This window comes from Orcinus orca, chromosome 18, assembly GCF_937001465.1.
Source record: "Orcinus orca chromosome 18, mOrcOrc1.1, whole genome shotgun sequence".
Taxonomy (NCBI): domain Eukaryota; kingdom Metazoa; phylum Chordata; class Mammalia; order Artiodactyla; family Delphinidae; genus Orcinus; species Orcinus orca.
The window spans coordinates 56,405,856-56,420,505 of NC_064576.1; the positions used below are offsets into that span (position 1 = coordinate 56,405,856).

Below are 14,650 nucleotides of genomic sequence, written 5' to 3' on the forward strand. Positions count from 1 at the left end.
ACTGCGTCTATTTTGGGTTGGGGTAGGGAGGGAAGATGAAGGTTTATATACAAGAAAGTCACAAAGAGGAGGGCCTTCATGAGGAATCCTAGCCCAACAGGTGACCACGGCTCCAAATAGTTCCCTGCTTCATCACGCAAAGCTAGAACACATCCCAAGCTCCGTCAATATATTCACCTGAGATGTTAATTCATAAAGTAAGCCATGAGCTCTACAGTCTGTTAAAAGTAGGGGAAGGATATTCTTCTAGTTCCGTCTTTTAGAGATCATAGACCACGGGGGCATCTGGTCCTCTTACAAGGACCTCAGATCCTGTATGAGGTAGTAGTTGGCCAGATAAGAACTTCTGCTCTCAACTTATCCCCAAACGAAGCAAAGTCTAGAGCAGAACTAAAGTTCCCAATCGAAGTTACATTCAGTCTTACTTTTTTCAAGGACAGAAACTATCCAAGATTTCATAGTCCTCATATAGTTCATTCAAGAGGCAATTTCCCAGACTGAAGGTAGAAATGCTAGGTCTTCTTTGTTAACTGTCCCTGTTTCCTGCTCACAGCCTAACCGCCTCTTCCACAGGAAGTGTCTTGTCTACAGCTCCAGCCGAACCAACCGGGCACTTCTGGAGCTGAGGACAAGTTGTACGATGTACAGTTTGTGAATTCTGTGGCTTGGTGGTACAAGGAAAGTGAAAAATATGAAAGAAAAGAGAGAGGGAAAATACTCTGTCTTCCTCACCTGGATCAAACTTCTATTCCTTATGGTTTTGCCGCCTAAAATGCCTCTCTGTCTTCTCCACCTGGGAAAATCTTACCACCTCTTCAAGGCTGTCCAACAAACTCCTGTTGACAGAATTAATGATGGTAAGATGTGTAAGCCCCAAGTTTTTAGAAAACATCGAAGGTTTGTGAGAAAAGGCAGGAGGGTGTGGGTGTATAGTTGTTGGCAGGAAAGTAGGACAGGGTGGTACAAAAATACATTTTATTTAGGCTTTTGCTGTGTATGAAGGATTCCAATGTTTCATACAGGCATCTTTGATCAGACACACAGAGATAAAAAGGTCTTGTGAAGGTGTAGACAGAGATCGAAGTGATGCAGCTACAAGTCAAGGAACACCAAGGATTGCCAGGAGCCACCAGAAGTCAGGAGAGCGGCACAGAAGAGATTCTCCCTCAGACCCTCCAGGAGGAACCAACCTTGCCCTAATTTCAGACTTCTAGCCTCCAGAACTGTGAGAGAGTAAGTTTCTGTTATTTTAAGCCATGAAGTGTGTGGTTATTTATTATGGAAGCCCTAGGAATCTAATACAGATTTTTGCCTAGAGGGTAAAGTGTGTCTGGTATAATGAGTTTCAAGGAAGGTGAATTTATCATGATCTCTAATGGATTTAATAAAAATTTTTGGCAGAAATTTATAGAACACTAATTGTGTGCAGGTCCCTGTTCTCTTGCAGTTTTTAGGCCCGTGGAAGCCATAAACCAATGCTAATGAATGCCTAGTTACAAAATAGATGAGTTCTCTGAAAGAAAGAGCAGGTTCTATGAGAATATAGAAGGAGACCATCCTCTAGAGAGGAGTCAGCAAGAATTCTTTGAGGACGCGACTCAATGAGAAGGACTCAGGGAGGATAGTCCTATGGCCCTTTGCTTCCTGCTAAACATTGCATATGGCGCTGGGGGGTTTTCCAGTCAACGTGAATGCACCTCTCCAAGTTTTAATAATGTTTTGTGAGCTTCCTGATACCTTGAAGATTTACTAAATGGAGTTTGGGATTTACTAATTTGAGCAACAGACAATGAAAGAGGGCGCATACATTCTTTTGGGCAGTAGATTCGTCTTCTCCTGTATCTTCATCTTCCTTCAATGCTAAGTGCTTTCCTGGGATATTAAGAGATTTGTTGGGCACAGGGGGTGGAGAGATGGGGTTCCCCACTCCAGTAAATTTTAGAAGAACCGTATTAAATGAAAAGAAATGAATTTCTTTTCTGAAAGGCTTTTTGTAAGCTTTAATATGCCAATTTGAATTGTGAAGCTCCACGTGGGTGATATAATATGCCACATCCCTGAAATCTTTGAATCAGAATCCTTTTATCACAGAGCAGCTCATGGAACTAGTGTTTGTGTAACCCATTTTGAAGAACGCTGCCTCAGGGCAACTATCACTTGCTCTGATTGATTTCCATTTTCCTTCTCTTCTCTTTCTTCCAGGGTGCCTTCCAACAACTCCCAGAACAGAACTGGGCACCCCACACCTAGAAGACCCTGTCCAGGACCACTAGACCCCCAGGTCTGTCCTCACTGCAACATGAGGGAATGTGGCTATATCCACAAATGAAAGACATCACCTAAGTGGTAAATGTAAAAGGAAAAGTCCAGGAAGGACCTTGGTTGAAAGACTCCCCCTGCCTCTTTCTGACTGCTCACTCCTCCACACACCCTGAACCATGTAGAGACTCTTGTAAGTAGAACATCCACAAAGGTATTAGTAGAAACATGGGTAACAAATAGGGTCTGATGACCGGACACTCCCTTTGCGTAAGACAAACCAACCTCCAAGCAGAATGGCCTGTGATTGACACTTGTGTTCTATGTGGTCCACAGTTTTCTGGCGTTATTTTGTTGCATTCTGGAATACACAATTAAAAGCACTGAGGCGGAAGAAGCAAAAAGCATTAAATAATTCCATAACTTAGCAATAGATACACACAATGACGTGTCACACATCCATTTCAGTTCCCTGAACAGTCTCCTGAATGTCCTCATTTCCATATACACTCCATCAGCGACTTGCTCTCTTAGGCTCTCGAACAAGTCATATAACTTCCTGGTGCTGCAGGTTCTCCATTTTCAACTGAGAGAAATAACTTCACTGCTGTTGTATGTTCAAGGCACAGATGGTAAAGTACTGTGAAATACTCGTGTAAATGAAACGTCTACCAACCGGGCCAAACCAAAGAGAGCATTAGTCAGAAGTCCACCTGAAGAGTAGACATTGTTGTGACTTCTCGCATTAAAGCTCAGACAACGCAGGCCTCCTCAGAGAGAACACGTTACCTGTTTAAGAGTAATTTGACTTTGCAGGAAAGAAGTGGACTTTAGGTTTGAATCTCGGATGCTCGCACAAAGCCAGGTGACTCTGGGCAACTCACTCTTCTTTAAAATGGGAATAAAGACATGTACCTTGCAGAGTATTTGCAAGGAGTAGAGATAAACATGCAGAACCCTTGGAACATAGTAGACGGCCAATAAATAGAGGCTGTTATACTTCCCCTGTATTTACTGCATCCTATTTGAAAGTGAATCCCACCCTCCACTGCCCCCCCTCCTCCATTAACTCAAGGCTTTATACCTATGGGAAAGCCATCACAGAAGCCAGCCAGGGTCACCAGAAGCTGACTGTCGGCCTTTACCTTCTGTGTGCTTTGTACATTCATTCATTCCGCAAGTATTTCTTGAGCACCTACTACATGCCAAGCACTAGATCTTGTCCCCTGTTGCTTTCCAGCATCACCCATGTCCACTGTTAACCAGACCTGCTTGACCCCTCAGATTCTCCTTTGTTCGTTCCCAGGTGCATGCTCAAGCCTGAACCTCCCTCAGGCCACCCGGGACAGTCGTGCAGACTGTGCTCTACACAAGTCTTGTGGCAGCATCCTAGGCCTGGTTCTTCCTTCCTGCTTATCCTCCCTGCCTACATGCACCTAGGGGATCTTTCTGAGCTTATGATAATAAGCAAAACTAATACAGTGAGATCCTAGAACCAGACTGGAGACCACAGTGAGGGGAGAAAATGTTCCTCCTCAGCTCAGCTCTGCCCCTCGAGCAGGACAACATTCTGCCTGGGGGGCAACATTATTAATCACTATAGTGCCGATATGTTTGTCTTTTCCTTTAATGCTCAAGGGAATCTTGTGGAAAACGTTATCATTTCCATTTTATCAATAAAGAAAGAGAGACAGAGGAATTAAATAATTTGCCCAAGGTCACAGAGCCAATGAATGGCTGCGTTAGGACCAAAACTCAGTTCTCCTGACTCCCATGCCTGTTTCCCCATGAGGCAGGTGGTCCAACAGCACTGTCTAATAGAACCTTCTATGATGATGGAAATGTTCCATACCTGCAGTGTCTAATATGGTAGCTTCCAGCTAAAGTGGCTATTGAGCACGTGAAATGTGGCTAGTGCAACTGAGGACCTAGATTCGATTTGATTTTAATTAATTTAAATTTAAATAGCTATGTGTGACTAGTGGCTACCATATTGCACAATGCAGGTAGGGCCTTAGTGCTAAACCCGAGCTGCACAGAGAGGAGTTCCGAGTCGCCCTTGTCTTTCCATAGGTACCATGCCCTAGAGCCATCCTTCTCCGTTCCAAGCCCCAGACCCAAGTGAACCTACTCATAAAGAATCATGGAGTGTCCCCAGAACCCTTGAAGAGGGCGCTGACCCTAGACATGGTCAGAGCCCACAGACTTCGCAAATGGTCTGATGAGAGCTGGGACAAAAAGGGCCCGCCCACCTACTCATCACTTGCACCTCCCATGAAGCCTCAATTTTCCCCATCAGTTTCAGTACCTCCAGATCATGCCTTTGAAGACAAAAGGAAATTGATTGCTATTAAGCCATTATCACCCTTGGAAATTAATTAGTTGAGCAGTAACCTCCCAGGATCGAGAGACAGGCTTAGAGAGAGGAAGAAAAAGGAGTGTGGCATCACCTAGGACAGAAGCGCAGACGAGAGGCTCCCAGTGGAATCCAGTCTATTTTGGCCAATGTAAACTGTAACACAAAAGGTTAAATTAACTGGATTTCCAATATTTAAACATAATAAAATTTCAGATGAAAACTGGTTTTCCCATACTCCTGGAACCTTGGGCCATCTTGCGATGCCCTGTTTCATTAGTATGACTGGCTTCAGTCACCTGAAGCAGTAGCTGCCCTGTTGAGATGGACAAGAAGCTGTCCAGTTCTCTGCAGCCCCTACCACTGGCTCCCCACGACATCTTTCTTTACTCACTAGGTTGACCTGGCTGATATCTGTAGGCATCTGTGGTTCGATCCCAAAGTAGGTGTGCAGGCCTGGGCAAGGTGCCTCTGCAAAGGGCTGGGATAACACAGCAGTGCTCGCTTGGTGTCTGGAGGCCCAGGGGGTGCATGTTGGGAGAGGACATAGAAAAGGGGCCCCCAGAAGGAGGGAGGGAGGGAGCTGGAGCACACGTAAATGAAACACCACCACCTCTGCACTCCGCCTCCTACCTCACCTGCATTGCTTTGTGCCAGACGTTTCCTGGAACGTCTTGATCTCCAGCCCCCAGAGCTTTTCACTTCTACTTTCTTCCAGTACCTAGAACAATGCCAACCACGCAGAAAGAACTCAAGAAATGTGAGTCATTCACAATAAAATGCACTCAATTCAGATGCCTCTGTCAGACTCCCCCATTATTGCTGCAACCTGTCATTCCCCCCACTGAGTGCTTCTGTATACTCTCTCCTTCTTAAACTCACGCTGAATATCTGTAGTTAATCCCCACTGAGGTGGGTTTCTTCATTCCAGACCTCCACCCACGTGACTGGCCCAACCAAGTAATGGCACAACAGAAGATGCAATTCCCTCGTGTCTCTTGACATGGTCCTGGAAGCTGGGTCAAAAATGAGTACCTGAGCTGTGACCCATCATATGACTTGAACACTTTTTCTCTTTCTCCTTTTGTCGTTCAGTCTGTTAGCTCGAGATTTTCTCCAGATAGAGAGGAAGGAATCTGGAAATGTCACTAACCCACAAGCTCTGTGGAAACAGGAACTATGCGTTTTCATTGTACTCCTAACGCTAGAGGCGTCTACGGCACAGAACAGGGGTTCTCCAGATAAAGTTCTGAGTTAGCACAAGTGTGAACAGAAAAATAAGGAAACCCAAGACTAGGGAGGGATCAAGGACACAGGCTCAAAATACTGGTGTACCTTTTTCCACCTATGTTAGCTAATTCACATAATCTATCTGAGCTTCTCTTTCCTGATCTATGAAAAATAACTAGTAATATATAACCTGTTGTTGACTGGTATAATCCTTAGTCAGTCAGAATGTCACTTAGCAGCAAAAAGCATAAAGATTTTTAAGAATATTGACTCAGTGATTCTGATCCTAGGAGCTCATTTTAAGGAATGAATTCAGCAGAAACAACACTTACGTTTATTAGGAATTATAGTCAGTAATGAAATATTTAATGTTACCTAACTATTCACACTAAGGAAATGATTACCCACGTATAGTATTAAAACATGACAGACGATTTTTCATCAATAAAAATTAATGTTTGTGAAGACTATTTAAACATACAGAATCTATTATCCTTAATGCCATTAGAGTATTCCTTTAAACATAAAATCTCTTCATATTGCTACCCTGCTTAAAATGATTCAATGGTTAAAAACTCAGGGGTGGGACTGCTTAGTTAATGTTCATGTATATAAGAAACGGCCAGACCATTTTCCAAAGTGGATGGACCATTTTATTTTCACGTCAGCAGTGTCTGAGAGGTCCAGTTCCTCCACATCTTCGTCAGCACTTGTTATGGTCAGTCTTTTAATTTTAGGCAAGCTAACAGGTATTTACTAGTATCCTGTTGTGGTTTTAATTTACATTTCTTTATGATTAATGACGCTAAACATCTTTTCATGTGCTTATCATATATTTGTATGGTTATTTACCCAAGAGAACTAGAAACTCATGTCTACAAAAAGATTTGTACATGAATGATTATAGCAACCTTACAATAGTTCAAAACCGGAAACCCAAATACCTGTCAACAGATGAATGGATAAACAAACTGTGATATACTCATACAATGGAATACTACCTAGCAATAAAAAGGAAGGAACTTTTGATACACCCAAGAACATGGATGAATTTCAAAGACATACTGAGATAAAAGAGAGCATACTGTATGATTCTATCAATATGAAATTTTAGCATAGGCAGAATTAATCTATTATGACTGAAAACAGATAAGTGGCTACCTCGAGCTGGGAATGGAGGAGGGCACTGCAGAGGAGCACAGGAAGCTTTTGGGGTGGATGGAAAAATGTACTATTATCTTTATTGGGGCAGTAGTTACACAGGTATATATGTCTGTCAAAACTCACCAAACTACACACTTAAAATGGGTGTATTTTAGAAAGGGAAAAACCTGCAACCAAGGATGCTCTACTCAGCAAGGCTTTCATTCAGATCTGATGGAGCGACCAAAAGTTTTACAGACAAGCAAAAGATAAAAGAGTTCAGCACCACCACTTTACAAGAAATGTTAAAGGGACTTCTCTAAGCGAAAAGAAAAGGCCACAAATAGAAACATGAAAATTACAAAAGGAAAAAGCTCAATGGTAAAGGCAAATATACAGTTAAGTAGTGAATCAACCATGTTTAAAGCTAGTAGGAAGGTTAAAAGACAAAAGTAGTGAAATCATCTACATCCACAGTAAGTAGTTAAGGGATACACAAAACAAAAAGATGGAAAATATGTCAGAAACCGTAAATGTGGAGTGGGAGCAGGGGTATAAAAATGCAGGATTATCAAAAGATATTTGAACTTAAGAGATCAGCAACTTAAAATAATCATATATATGGCTATACATAAACCTTACAGTAACCACAAAGCAAAAATCTGTAGTAGATATACACACAGAATAAAGAAAGGAATCCAAACATAACACTAAAGGTAGTCTTCAAATCACAAGGGAAGAGAACAAAAGAAGAAAATCATCCCCAAAACAATTAACAAAATGGCAATAAGTGCATACCTATCAATAATTCCTTTAAATGTAAATGGCCTATATGCTCCAATCAAAAGACACAGAGTGGCTGAATGGATACAAAAGCGAGACCCATATACATGCTGCCAACGAGACACTCACTTCAGATCTAAAGACACACAGCCTGAAAGTAAGAGGATGGAAAAAGGTATTCCATGCAAATAGAAATTAAAAGAAAACCAGGTTAGCAATACTTATGTCAGACAAAATAGACTTTAAAACAAAGACTGTAAAGAGAGACAAAGACATTACATAATGATTAAAGGATCAATCCAGAAAGAAGGTATAACAATTGTAAACATACAAGCACCCAACATAGGATCACCTAAATACATAAAACAAATATGAACAGACATAAAGGGAGAAACTGACAGTAATACGATAATAGTAGGGGTCTTTAACACCCCACTTACATCAATGGATAGGTCATCCAGACAGAAAAGCAACAAAGAAACACAGGACTTAAATGACACATTAAAACAAAATGGCTTAATATTAATAGAACGTTCTATCCTAAAGTAACAGAATACACATTCTTTTCAAATATACATGGAACATTCTCCAGGATAGATCACACACTAGGCCAAATGCCCATCAATAGATGAATGGATAAAGATATATAATGAAATATTATATAAAAAGAATGAAACCTTGCCATTTGTGACATGAATGAACCTAGAAGGTATTATGCTAGGTAAAATAAGTCAGACAGAGAAAGACAAATACTGTATGGTTTCACTTATCTGTGGAATCTAAAAAACAAATAAACAAGCATAACAAAACAAAAACAGAGTTATAGATACAGAATACAAACAGATGGTTGCCCGAAGGGAGGGGGTTGGGGGAAGAAAGAAATAGGTGAGGGAGATTAAGAGGTAGAAACTTCCAGGTGCACAACAAATGAGTCACGCGTATGAAATGTACAGTGTGGGGAATATGGTCAATAACCATGTAATATCTTTGTATGGTGACATACTGTAACTAGACTTATTGTGCTGATCATTTTGAAATGTGTAGAAATGCCAAATCACTGTGCTGCGTAAAAGGAAGTAACATAGTGTTATAGGTCAATTATGCTTCAGAAACAAACAAACAAACAAACTCATTGAAAAAGACATCAGGGAGTTCCCTGGTGGCCTAGTGGTTAGGATTCTGGGCTTTCACTGCCATGGCCCAGGGTTCAATCTCTAGTCAGAAAACTGAGATCCCGTAAGCCAGGCGGCCAAAAATAAATAAATTAATTAATTAAATTAAATTAAAAATAAAAAAGAGAGTTCAGATTTGTGGTTACCAGAGGTGGGGATGGTGGGAGGGGGGATTGGATGAAGGCAGTCAAAAGGTACAAACTTCCAGTTCTAAGATAAATAAGTACTAGGGATGTAATGTACAACATGATAAATATAATGAACACTGTTGTATGTTATATATGAACACTGTGAAGACGGTAAATCCTAAGGGTTCTCGTAACAGGGAAAACTTTTTTATTTCTGTTTCTTTAGTAACTATATGAGATGATGGATGTTCACTAAATTTATTGTGATAATCATTTTCTGATGTATGTAAGTCAAATCATTATGCTATACACCTCAAATTTTTACAGTGCTGCATGTCAATTGTATCTCAATAAAACGGAAGAAAAAAATAAAATGGGTGTGTCTTATTGTATTTTAAATGTACCTTAATAAAGTTCATTTAAAAAGAAAAACGTATTCAATTGCTCCTCGTTACTTCGGAATAAAGTAAAAAAAAATTAGTATTATACACAAGGTCTTTGATGATATGACCCCTTTCTATTTCTCCAACTTTATTTCCTACTAGAATCCCACCAATTTTATTCCTGTCATACTGAAATACCTGTTGCTTCCCTGTCACTGTATTTTTTTCATGCCTCTATATCTTTTTTTTTTTTTTTTTTTTTTTGCGGTACGCGGGCCTCTCACTGCTGTGGCCTCTCCCATTGCGGAGCACAGGCTCCGGACGTGCAGGCTCAGCGGCCATGGCTCACGGGCCCAGCCACTCCGCGGCATGTGGGATCTTCCCGGACCGGGTCATGAACCCGTGTCCCCTGCATCGGCAGGCGGACTCTCAACCACTGCGCCACCAGGGAAGCCCATGCCTCTATATCTTTATAAATGTTATTCCCACTTCCTGGAATCCAAACCCCACCCCCTGCCACCTTGTAATTTGACTCACTCCTATTCATCCTTCAAGATCAACTCAAGCCTGCCTGAATTTCTCTCCAAGGCTGAATCCAGTACCTGTCTGATGTGTTCTCATAGCATCCTACGTATACCTCTAGACCCATATTTTCACACTGTGGTATCATGGCTAATATTCTTACTATGCTCTGAGCATCTTAAAGCCTGGGTCTGTCTTATTACATTCTTAATCCCTAACACAGAGCTGGACACATGTTGCTTAGTAAATGTTGAATGAATGAATGAATAACGCCCTGCCTACCCTCAAAAGGACCCAGTGAGGATCAAGTGAGATAAGGGGTGTGACGTTCTGTACTCCATTATATGGGTGTTTGATTGGCCCCATAATACAGTTGTGCCTTCTGAGAACTTCCACCTCCATCCCAGGGTAGAGCCAGTAAAGAGAACTTGCCCGTTCCTGTCTTGTGATCAGGGTGAGAAACCTCCCAAGATGGCATGAGTTTCCGAGCTCCTCAAGAAGCAGTCTAAAGAAGTTTGATTCCACTGACTGACTGAGTTGACAGGCGGTAGGTAGCTGCTACCCCCGTCTGTGGGGTAGCATACCCCAAACCACAGCTGTTCATTCCTACATTTTTCTCTGTTCTATATAATAATCGTTAATTGATTTATGTAACTAAATTGGATGTGCACTTCTAAGAACAGCTGTTTTAGCTTAACGTACACTCTTTAATTCCTGAAGGGTCTGACAAGTGGTGTCACCAATACCTGCCCAGGCAGACACGAGGACCTCATTCTCCGAGACTCCCTTGGCTATCCACCTGATGACATGGAGTTGGAGCAGCTCCTTTCCATGACTGTGATTTATTTTCTTCACCTTTGCCAGAGCCAGAACTCTGCCAAACCCCTCCCCCTTTCACCACCTTGCTGTTTCCCCAACATCTCGCCAGCACCCAGACCATTCCGTCAACATGACCTCCAGCACACACACCTGGCTGATGAAGAGTGACAGCCAACCTAGATGTCATTTTCTCCAATGAAGGGAATGAAGATATTTTTATACCATCATTCCTTGACCTTTTCCTCCTACTTTTGTTTCAAAAGCCTTCCGGCTAGAATTCATCAGAAAGTCATTCAGCCTCTGGTCCTGGACAATGGTCACTGGTGGTCTTTTTTACTGTCTGACACTGAAGGTCAATCTGGCAAAGTAAATACTGGTGAGTGACTTCACCAAGTCAGTGCTCAAAAGCAAGGGGGTGAACCTCTAGAGGGGAGAGTAGGGAGAAGGTTGATGAGAGGGGAAAATACCACTAAATATAGAGTTGGGTTTTCAAATTATGAGGAAGGATTCCTTTGTTCATTCCTTCATTCATGCATTCATTTGTTCTTTCAATCTGGCTAGATCTCCCAGAAAAAGGCCAAGTGTGGCCTTATCTCTAATGTGGGCCCAGGGCTCTGGTTCCGTCGGGGGCTCCAAAGTCCCCCAACCTCACTTCCAGGCTCACCCTGGAGAGTGATGTTTTGTGGACATTCAAATCCACAGAGCACTTAAACATGGTTCTTTTGGGAGCGGGCCGGGAGATGGAATGGCCATTATCAGCAATCTCTTCTCTGAAAAATCTCAGCCACACGAACAGACAACCTAAGCCTCACATAGCGTCGGGCAGGGAATTCGGGGACTGGAATGTTTGCTTGTATTTTCCTAAAAGATCCAGTGAACCATGAACCTAAACTCCACACCTGAGGCAAACTGGGAATTGCTATTTTAACAAAGCACAGTTTAGAAAACAAGCTGCACACGATCTGCAATTTGGGCCGGCCCCAGAGAGACTTCCGGCAGCATTTCACGGGTGACTAACACTCAAGTTAAAAATCAACACGGGTTTTCCAAGCACAGCCTCTCTGAGGGTAAAAGGTAGACTTTTCCCGTGTCTGCTAGAGCTTGCTTCAATGTGCTTTGCCACATGGGTTCTGGAAGGAAGCTTTTCCTGGACATACAACAGAGCTTTTGAGATGTTTGTGAGTACTGCTGTCTAATCTAGGTAGGCTCTCTCCTCTCGGTCTCTTGGCGTATCTCTGACAAAGAAGGACAAGAGAGAGCACGTGTAACGTGAGACAGGAAATGTGCTAATTTCACAAACAGGTGTAGAGCTCCTCCCTCCCATGGGGCCATGGGGGAATACCACGATGACTAAGCTGCCTTCGAATGAAGGCAGATAGGAAAACAAAACAATGCAGCCAAGTGCTGAATAAGGTTTGTACCAAGGGCCGTGGAACACAGAGAAGGAATAATTAATTTTGTCAGAGGCAGTTAAGGAAGGTTGTGTAGCTGGTACCTTGACAAGTGAGTTGGAATGTCCAGGTGAGCCAGGAGAAGAAAGGCTTTCCAGGGGAGGGAACAGCAGACACAAAGCATGGAGGTAGGGGCGGGGTCAAGATGGCAAGCTAGGAGGACATGGAATTTGCGTCTCCTCACAACTAGGGCACCTACCAGGTACCGGTGGGGGACCATGGACATCAAAGGGGACGGGAGGAACCCCCAGCGACCAGGTAGGACGGTAGGGTGTGGGGGAAGTGAAGGGGGAGGACAAGTGGAGGTGGAACGGGACTGGCGCCCCTGAGGGGTGGCTGGGGGATGGGAGAAGTTCCTACAGCCAGCAGGACCCACCCACGGTTAGGGGTCCAGCGGCGACGGGGGAGACCCTGGGGGAGATGGGGGGAGGGGAGCAAAGGAATGGAAGGGAACAGGGCCAGCGCTTTCCCTGTCCACTTAGGCACCGGAGAGCCTGTTGGGCTCATAGGCCTAATCCTCTGCCCTCGGAGCCTCCCTCCTGCCGTGCAGAGCCCAAGCCCCGCCCCTAACGCCCCCTTAGGGCCCCACCTCTACACTCAGAGACCCCCTCTGAAACCCCCTCCAAGGCGCTGGGCCTAAGCCCCACCCACACACCCTCAGGCAGGGCCTTACCCCCAGACTCCCGAACTCCACACTGGAGAGGCGCTCCTTTCCACGTGCTGCCTCTCCCCTTCCCCCCTCCGGTCCTAAGCAGAGGCCCGCACCACGCTTGAACGTCACCCCACCTAGGCCCCGCCCCACACTCAAACATCACGCCCCCACCAGCCTAGGTCCCGCCCCACCCAAAACCCCACCCCTAAGTTCCACCCCCCTAAACTCCACCCCCATAGCCAAGATTTTTTTCCTCTTTTCTTTTTTCCTCTTTTACACTTTTTTTTTTTTTTTTCTGCGGTGCGCGGTCCTCTCACTGCCGTGGCCTCTCCCGTTGCGGAGCACAGGCTCCGGACGCACAGGCTCAGCGGCCATGGCTCACGGACCCAGCCGCTCAGCGGCATGTGGGATCCTCCCAGACCGGGGCACGAACCCGTGTCCCCTGCATCAGCAGGCAGACTCTCAACCACTGCGCCACCAGGGAAGCCCTTTATTCCTCTTTTAGATTGGGGTTCTGTTTTACCTTGTAGATTCATTATTGTTGATTTTTTAATATTTTTATTTTTCCTAATAAATCTTTTATTTTTCTAATTTTATTTTATTCTTTATACTTTCTTATTGTTCTATCCTTTTGGGTTGTTCCCCCCCCACACTTTTTTTTTTCTTTTTTTCTGTGGTGGTTTTATTTTACGTTGTTGCAGTTGTTTCAATTATAGTTTTATTTTTCCTAATATATTTTTTATCTTTCTAATTTTATTTTGTTTTTTATTCTTTGATATTGTACTGCTCTTTTTTTTCTTTCTTTCTTCCTTTTTTGTTTTTTCCTTTACCGTGCCAGAAAGCTTGCAGGATCTTGGTTCCCAGGCTGGAGGTTGGGCATAAGCTCTGTGGTGGGAGCTCTGAGTCCAAACGTCCGGACTAACAAAGAACCTCAGGCCCCAGGGAATAACTGGAGTGAGGCCTCCCGGAGGTCCTCTTCTCAGCACCAAGACCCAGCTCTATCCAACTGCCTGCAAACTCCACTCCTGCAAACGTCTCACACCAAACAACCAATAAGACAGGAATACAGCACCACCCATCAAAAAAAAAAAAAAAAAAAATGAAACGACAAAAAAATACGTTACAGACAAAGGAGCAAAGTAAAAACCTACAAGACCAAATAAATGAAGATTAAATAGGCAAACTACCTGAAAAAGAATTCAGAATGATGATAGCAAAGGTGATCCAAAATCTTGGAAACAGAAAGGAGAAAATACAAGACACTTTAACAAGGATATAGAAGAACTAAAGAGCAAACAAACAGTGATGAACAACACAATTACTGAAATTAAATTTACTCCAGAAGGAATCAATAACAGAATAACTGAGACAAAAGAACGGATAAGTGAGCTGGAAGATAAAATGGTGTAAATAACTACCAAGGAGCAGAATAAAGAAAAAAGAATGAAAAGAATTGAGGACAGTCTCAGAGACCTCTGGGACAACATTAAATGCACCAACATTCGAATTATAAGGGTCCCAGAAGAAAAAGAGAAAAAGAAAGCATCTGAGAAAATATTTGAAGAGATTAGAGTCAAAAACTTTCCTAACATGGGAAAGGAAATAGTCAGTCAAGTCCAGGAAGCACAGAGTGTCCCATACAGGACAAACCCAAAGAGAAACATGCTGAGACATATTAATCAAACTATCAAAAATTAAATACAAAGAAAAAATATTAAAAGCAACAAGGGAAAAGCAACAAATAACATACAA

The 14,650-nt window shown here is 43.1% G+C and overlaps 1 long non-coding RNA gene across 2 annotated transcripts; it reads right to left on the reverse strand.

Annotated features, from left to right (window-relative positions):
- Positions 1-958: 958 nt before the first annotated feature.
- On the reverse strand, positions 959-13,020 carry LOC117203095 (uncharacterized). 2 transcript variants are annotated; one of them, XR_007473162.1, is made up of 3 exons: positions 12,920-13,020; positions 2,545-2,620; positions 959-1,223 (listed from the first exon to the last, which is right to left on the reverse strand). It is a non-coding gene; the product is annotated as an uncharacterized LOC117203095 (long non-coding RNA). The 2 variants fall into 2 exon arrangements; XR_004485704.2 differs by lacking the exon at positions 12,920-13,020 and adding an exon at positions 4,710-9,911.
- Between the last annotated feature and the right edge of the window lie 1,630 nt (positions 13,021-14,650).